This window comes from Cottoperca gobio, chromosome 5 (assembly GCF_900634415.1).
Source record: "Cottoperca gobio chromosome 5, fCotGob3.1, whole genome shotgun sequence".
In the NCBI taxonomy this organism is placed as follows: Eukaryota; Metazoa; Chordata; class Actinopteri; order Perciformes; family Bovichtidae; genus Cottoperca; species Cottoperca gobio.
In genome coordinates, this window is record NC_041359.1 from 28,614,227 (window position 1) to 28,620,660 (window position 6,434).

Below are 6,434 nucleotides of genomic sequence, written 5' to 3' on the forward strand. Positions count from 1 at the left end.
TAGAGAAGCTGTCTTTAGACTCGGCCACAGCGCCCCCTGTCTGCACAGCGCTGCCGTTACTCAGTAGCAGCTCCATCACCAACATCCGTCTGAAGGAGCGTGCAGAGGAAAGGTGATGTTTTACAGGCAAACACTGTTTTAATCATTAGGGATGCATTCTTTGTTTGCAAACATCAGATTGTAACATCATCATTGAAAACAATAACTTGCAGATAATGTTCCACACTAACACACACAGCTTAAAGAATATAGATGGGAAACATCAAATGCATGAAATAAATATTACAGAAATTTAATTAAAAACCAGCTATATTGACTAATAATATTATTTATAATATTAAACATAGACTCACCTGTACACACGTATAACCACAGGTTTCACATTCACTCTGTCAGTTCATGACTCATGAATTAAAGTGACATTAAAATAATGTAAATATCACATTTGGTTGCAGCTTCTCTTATTTTGACAAAGAAAACTTTTATTATAAACTAAGTATAACAAAATGTAAACACAAGGCTCATTAACACAGCGGTGTTGCACATTAATGTGAAGTATTATAAATATAACTCAACTGTTTACAGTATTAATGTATATTTATACATTTTATACCAACTTACTTCAGCAGAGCTGAGCATTTGAAAGAACGCAGGTTTAAGGTGCTTCACTGTTCAGACCCGCAGGTTGACATGTTGTCTGTCGGTTGATAGTTCAGAAGAAAAGTCAGTCTGTGGAAGATGAATTGTCTCTTGTATGTTGGCATTATATTTTAAATTCTTTATGGTAAAGCAGAGGATCTCAGAGTCCCTCTGTCTGCAGCACTTTCCCTTATGATTCTTGTAAATGACATACAAAGAGATTTTGATGATAAGATATTAAATCCTTTTTATTTGTTAACTTTTAGCGATAGATATGTTGTGGAACTGTTCGAAAATGGTTTGTGCCACCAGGTGGGAGCGACCTGTCAATCACAGGTAGCCCCGCCCTAAAGCAGACGCTGCTATATATCTATTTTACTCTAAATGTTTCCAGAAGTTACTAAATGAACATCATGTGTTGGAGACTTGAAACTACAGATTGAGACATAAACTCATCAGGAAAATGTTACTGAGGTAATAAATCAAGAGAGAAGAAGAAACATTTTCTCATAGACTTCTATACGATCTGACTTCTTTCCGCCCCCCTGCTGGTCATCAGAGAGAACGCAGGTTTAAGGCTCTTCAGCATCGGCTTCACTTTTAGTCGGTCGGTTGATAAGTAACAAGAAATTGAAGTGCAGTTCAAAGTCATCTATAAACGGTGTAACTATTACATACATTGGGGCTCGTGTTGCAGAATGACAATAAATTATCTTTGAATCCTGGTTACAGCTCAGCTGAGTTGGACGCCGTTAATGTTTACGTCTCGCACTGTCAAGAGGCGATGCACGCTTCCATCTGCGCTGTGATACGGTACAAAGAAAATAGTCCCTTCATGAAACTGCTCACAACCAGTTCTGTGGATCATCTTCAGTAACCAGGTCATGATTTGTAGAAAGAGACGTCGCTGTTGAGTTTTTGAAATGTATTTTTTGGCGCTTTGAGCTCCACAAGTGAAGCAGCAGCTAGTTCCATTATACTGGAGAGAAGACAGACATCTCTACAGCCCATATCTCCAACACTCAACTCGATAAATCGCTCTACAGCTCAGAGGAAACGTGTGGTGTACTGTAATTCACAGAATCAGAGTTTTTTATATTCTTTATTGTTACAAATGCACATAAATCATATAAAAAAATATTTAAGTCATTTTCATACCCTTCATTGTGAAATATTTAATAATATTTTCTTTACAATTACATTAACAAATTGAAAAATCAAAGCGTCACTTGTCGTCTTTGGTCCCGGGGGCCACGCTGTGCAGTTTGACCCTCCTCCTGTGGCTCCGGAGGTGCATTTTGAGGTACTTCCTGAACTTTCTGTCTCTGACTCCGTAGATTATCGGGCTCAGGAACCTCGGCAGGATGTAGACGATCAAGTAGTTTGCAAATCTGATTTCTAGTACTCGTCCGGAGAAGATGAGGCGCAGAATGATCTCCACGCTCGGGGAGATGTAGGAGAGCATGCACATGGCCAGCTGGGCCCCGTGCAGCAGGATGGTGTTCCTGGCTCTCTGGGCTGACGTCTTGTCTGTGGAGAGGGCCCGGGCTGCAAACAGGATCCTCAAGTAGGTGAAGACCAGAGTCAGGAACACGCAGGAGAAGTAGATGATATCAAAGGCTTGTCTTTTGTGAGCCAGGATCGGGTCTTTGAACACATTCTGCCGCATGCAGAACACCGACTGGTGAAAGAAGCTCAGGGACTCAGTCGCCAGCATCACAAACAGATCTGTAATATCTGGAGCCACGCTTAAAAACCAGATCAGCCCGAGGACGAAGTAAATCCTCCTCACCGTGCAGATCTGGGCGTGACGTAGAGGCTTGCAGATGGCGATGTAGCGCTCTATGGCCATGCTGGCCAAGTTGATCGGCGTGCTTCTGGTGGTGAAGACCGCTAGCAGTATGAAGAAGCAGCAGAAGGAGATGTTGATCCTGTAGAAGATGTAGCTGATGAGGAAAAGTGTGATTGTGACGGTCAGCTGGATGCCGTCATTGATCACCATGTGGATGAAGAGGATGTAGCGAGGGTCTGCATAAAAAGTCTGGACGAAGACGATGGACGATGAAACAGATTATCAACAGAAAAAGGAAAGAAGAGTAAATGATTAATTGTTGCTTATTGATAATATTTGATGAACGTGATGTGTTTATTCAAAGCTTCTTTTGAGGTCGAATGAAGCTTTGAATATTTAAGACGTCGCTGCCCTTTCAAAATGAATAAACCCTCAAACAAAATCCTCAATTTGAATAAAGTCATTCCTGGATTAAATTAGCTTTATTGTTATTAAATCTCCTTTATGTAATGAATATAACTCTTTGTGTGCAGCGAGCAGGAGAGAAAACTGTTTTTTGACCGCAGTGAAAATATTGTTTTTGAGGCGAAACACCAACAAATAGATTAAAGCAAAAATATTTGGTTTGATAAAAACATGTTGTGAATGTTGACTTCTGGACTTTAAACGCAGAAGTGTCTGAATCAATCCTACGCAGCGCCGCTGGAGTCTAACTCTATAAATAGTTTAATATTAATATTATTGCAGCTGATCTTTATCTGACTAAATACCGGGTCAAACACATTACACTTAACACCCATCTCTCCATCTCCCATATCTTCCAGTCTAATAGTTTTGTCTGAATAACAGTCGAGATATTCGGCTCACTATGATGTAAAACAACAGATTATTATTATCCAATAAGTGGCAGATTAATGTTCTGTTGTTTGAGTAAATCAGAGGATTAATTGGATTAAGTGCAGTAAGACTGAGAGATGATGGAGAGAAAACATCGCCATTATCTTGAAGCTCTGAAGCTTCTTTCTGCAGCACGAGCATCAAATCTACTGGGAAGTTAATAATAAAGAAGATTAACATTAATAAATGTCTTAATGAACTTTACAATATTCTATGAATCTAAAGGAACGTTTTAAAGTATTTCTGAACTCCACTGAGCCGCTGGCTGCACGTGTGTTAAAGAGCTGCAGCTCATTTTATTAATAGATTTTTGTCTGTTAAGTGTCAGAAAATCACATTTCCCACATTTTTCTATTTAATTTACAATAATATAAAACAGCAAATCCTCACATTTAAGAAGCTGGAACGTGTGTGTGTGTGTGTGTGTGTGTGTGTGTGTGTGTGTGTGTACCTGGTGTCTGAAGAAGGTTGCCACCAAGCTGACGTTGATGTAACTGAGGACGAGCCAGACCAGAACCACGATCAGGTTCTTCACAAACGCTGCTTTGAAGGAGTCTCTGTCCTAGGAGGAGAACTGTCCCGTCAGAAAGAAGAAGCTTCATTTAAAAATCAAAAACTAAACTGGATCTATTTTAGGCCGAGATTACATAAACATTTAAAAATAACTTCACAGAATTCATCAAAACAAGTTTAAAACTCATAAAGCGGCTCGAAAACACAAATAATCACTTTAAATTGTTGTTAAGGAATTAATATTTTGAATGGAAATTCACCAAAATCTATTCATTGTGTGTTTTTTATTACAATCTGAGATAATATCTGAGATAATATCTGAGATAATATCTGAGATAATATCTGAGATAATAAGATAATATCTGAGATAATATCTGAGATAATATCTGAGATAATATCTGAGATAATATCTGAGATAATAAGATAATATCTGAGATAATATCTGAGATAATATCTGAGATAATATCTGAGATAATATCTGAGATAATATCTGAGATAATAAGATAATATCTGAGATAATATCTGAGATAATATCTGAGATAATATCTGAGATAATATCTGAGATAATATCTGAGATAATAAGATAATATCTGAGATAATATCTGAGATAATATCTGAGATAATATCCGAGATCGTCCGTCAGCTCGCGTCACAGAGTCAGAGATGGAAACTGTCCCTGACAGTAAACTCGTCTCTCTGAGGCTTTAATATTAAAGAGGAACCAGACAAGGCTGTAATTTATATTATATAATAATATTATTATAGTATAATATTGTGAGGTCATCAGACATTCATTCAATGTTAGAGCTGTAAACTAAACAGATATTAATGATTATCTTCAAAGCACTTTTTAAAATGTAAATGTCGACGTGATTAAGAAAATCATTTTGTCTAATTTAACTTGATTAGAAAACGTGCAGAAGTCGACTTTTTTATAATTGCAAAGATGATTTTTACACTGAAATATTGACACAGAAACTTTGGATTTTCACTGCAAAGTTAACAAAACATTCAAGATGAGCAGAATAATTAGTTATGAGACAATTTGTTCACCAAACCTGAACAGTCATGTTGCCTTCAGGACCCAGTGATGAACTCATGCTTCACACCTGAGAGAGTAAACAAAGCAGAAAGTACAAATGTAAACCCTGAAACTGTATAATATGATTATTTAATAAATGTGTTTACAATCACAAGTCACAATATTGGTAAATTCAACACATTTAAACAGCACCGTGATGATGCACACACAGCTTTGAACACATATTTGGCAGCAACTCATAAGCAAGTAAAATATATATATCTTTTTGTATTTACAGAACTTATACACACTTGCATAAAGTTACTAAGATTTGAAAGCACAAACGTCTTCTCCCCCATTATCTCTGCTCACCTACCAGACTGCAGGTCCGACACAGACTTACAGCAGCTCCGTCTTTAAACACTTTGGAACCAGATTTAATTGATTCTGTGTTTGTCGTGGAAGAGAAGGAAAGAAGATGATAGGGTGGAAGTTTTTTATTTATCCCGAGTACAACTGTTGTGGTACAAAGTAAGAAAGAGTGCAGATATATAAAGTGCAATAAAACCAACATATAAACTGTAGGAGCCAATTAGCACTCCTGCTATAAGTAGGAACCAATGTTTGTTGACCACATACACACACGCACACACATACAAGTTGGCGAAGGTAGCGTTTGCTCCCGCAGGCTAACCCATTGTGTGTCTAAATGTCATGGTATGTTTGCTGATGGAAAAGGAAATAAACGGAACTGAATGTTCAATTGCAAATGTTTGGAATCAGAATCTTTATTTCAGCAGACACGACAACAAGAGCGTCAACTAGAGCAACAAAGCGGAACCCCAGTGGCTGATTGTTACATTGAATTGTGTGATGAAATAAGGTGTATGCATGACACTATAATGGATTTATTGCCACAGGAGGAAAAAGAAAGACATGAAACATGGTTCAAGGCTAAAATGATGTTCAATGATGAATTTATTGCCAATACTAAAGTGTGGATGTCTCAAAATGAAGGTACTGTGTATAATCCTGATGATATCAATCCCGATGACAGTGTTTCCAATGTGTTTAAACATTTAAACAGAAGTTACATCAGTAATAAAATCAAGTACAACTTCCTCTGCACAAATGAAAGCAGCAGCAGAAAAGGCTGCACTTGTTGCTCGTATGTCAGCTTTAAATGAGTGGCATTCACTGGAGGAACAGGAGCAGCAAATCAAACATTCACTGGAATTGGTTCGTAGCTGCCAGCACATGGCTCCGGAACGTGGTTACATCGTGGCAAAGGGTCTTTTAAAATAACATTTTGGAAATGAGTACAAGATCGCCACTGCATATATAGGTAAGGCATTAGCATGATCAATAATTACAAAGGCTGAAGATATTAAAGCCTACAAGTCTATGCTTTATTTCTGCGTGGCTGTGGAAATGTGATGGAAGAGCTTCATTACATGCTGGAATTGGATATGCCGTCCATTATGAGAATGGTCGTTTCCAAATTGCCGTACAAGCTCAAGGAACGATGGAGAACCATAGCTCATAATATTATGGAAGCCTCCAATAACATGG

The 6,434-nt window shown here is 37.8% G+C and overlaps 1 pseudogene; it reads right to left on the reverse strand.

Annotated features, from left to right (window-relative positions):
* Positions 1–1,864: 1,864 nt before the first annotated feature.
* On the reverse strand, positions 1,865–4,941 carry LOC115007818 (odorant receptor 131-2-like; annotated as a pseudogene).
* Between the last annotated feature and the right edge of the window lie 1,493 nt (positions 4,942–6,434).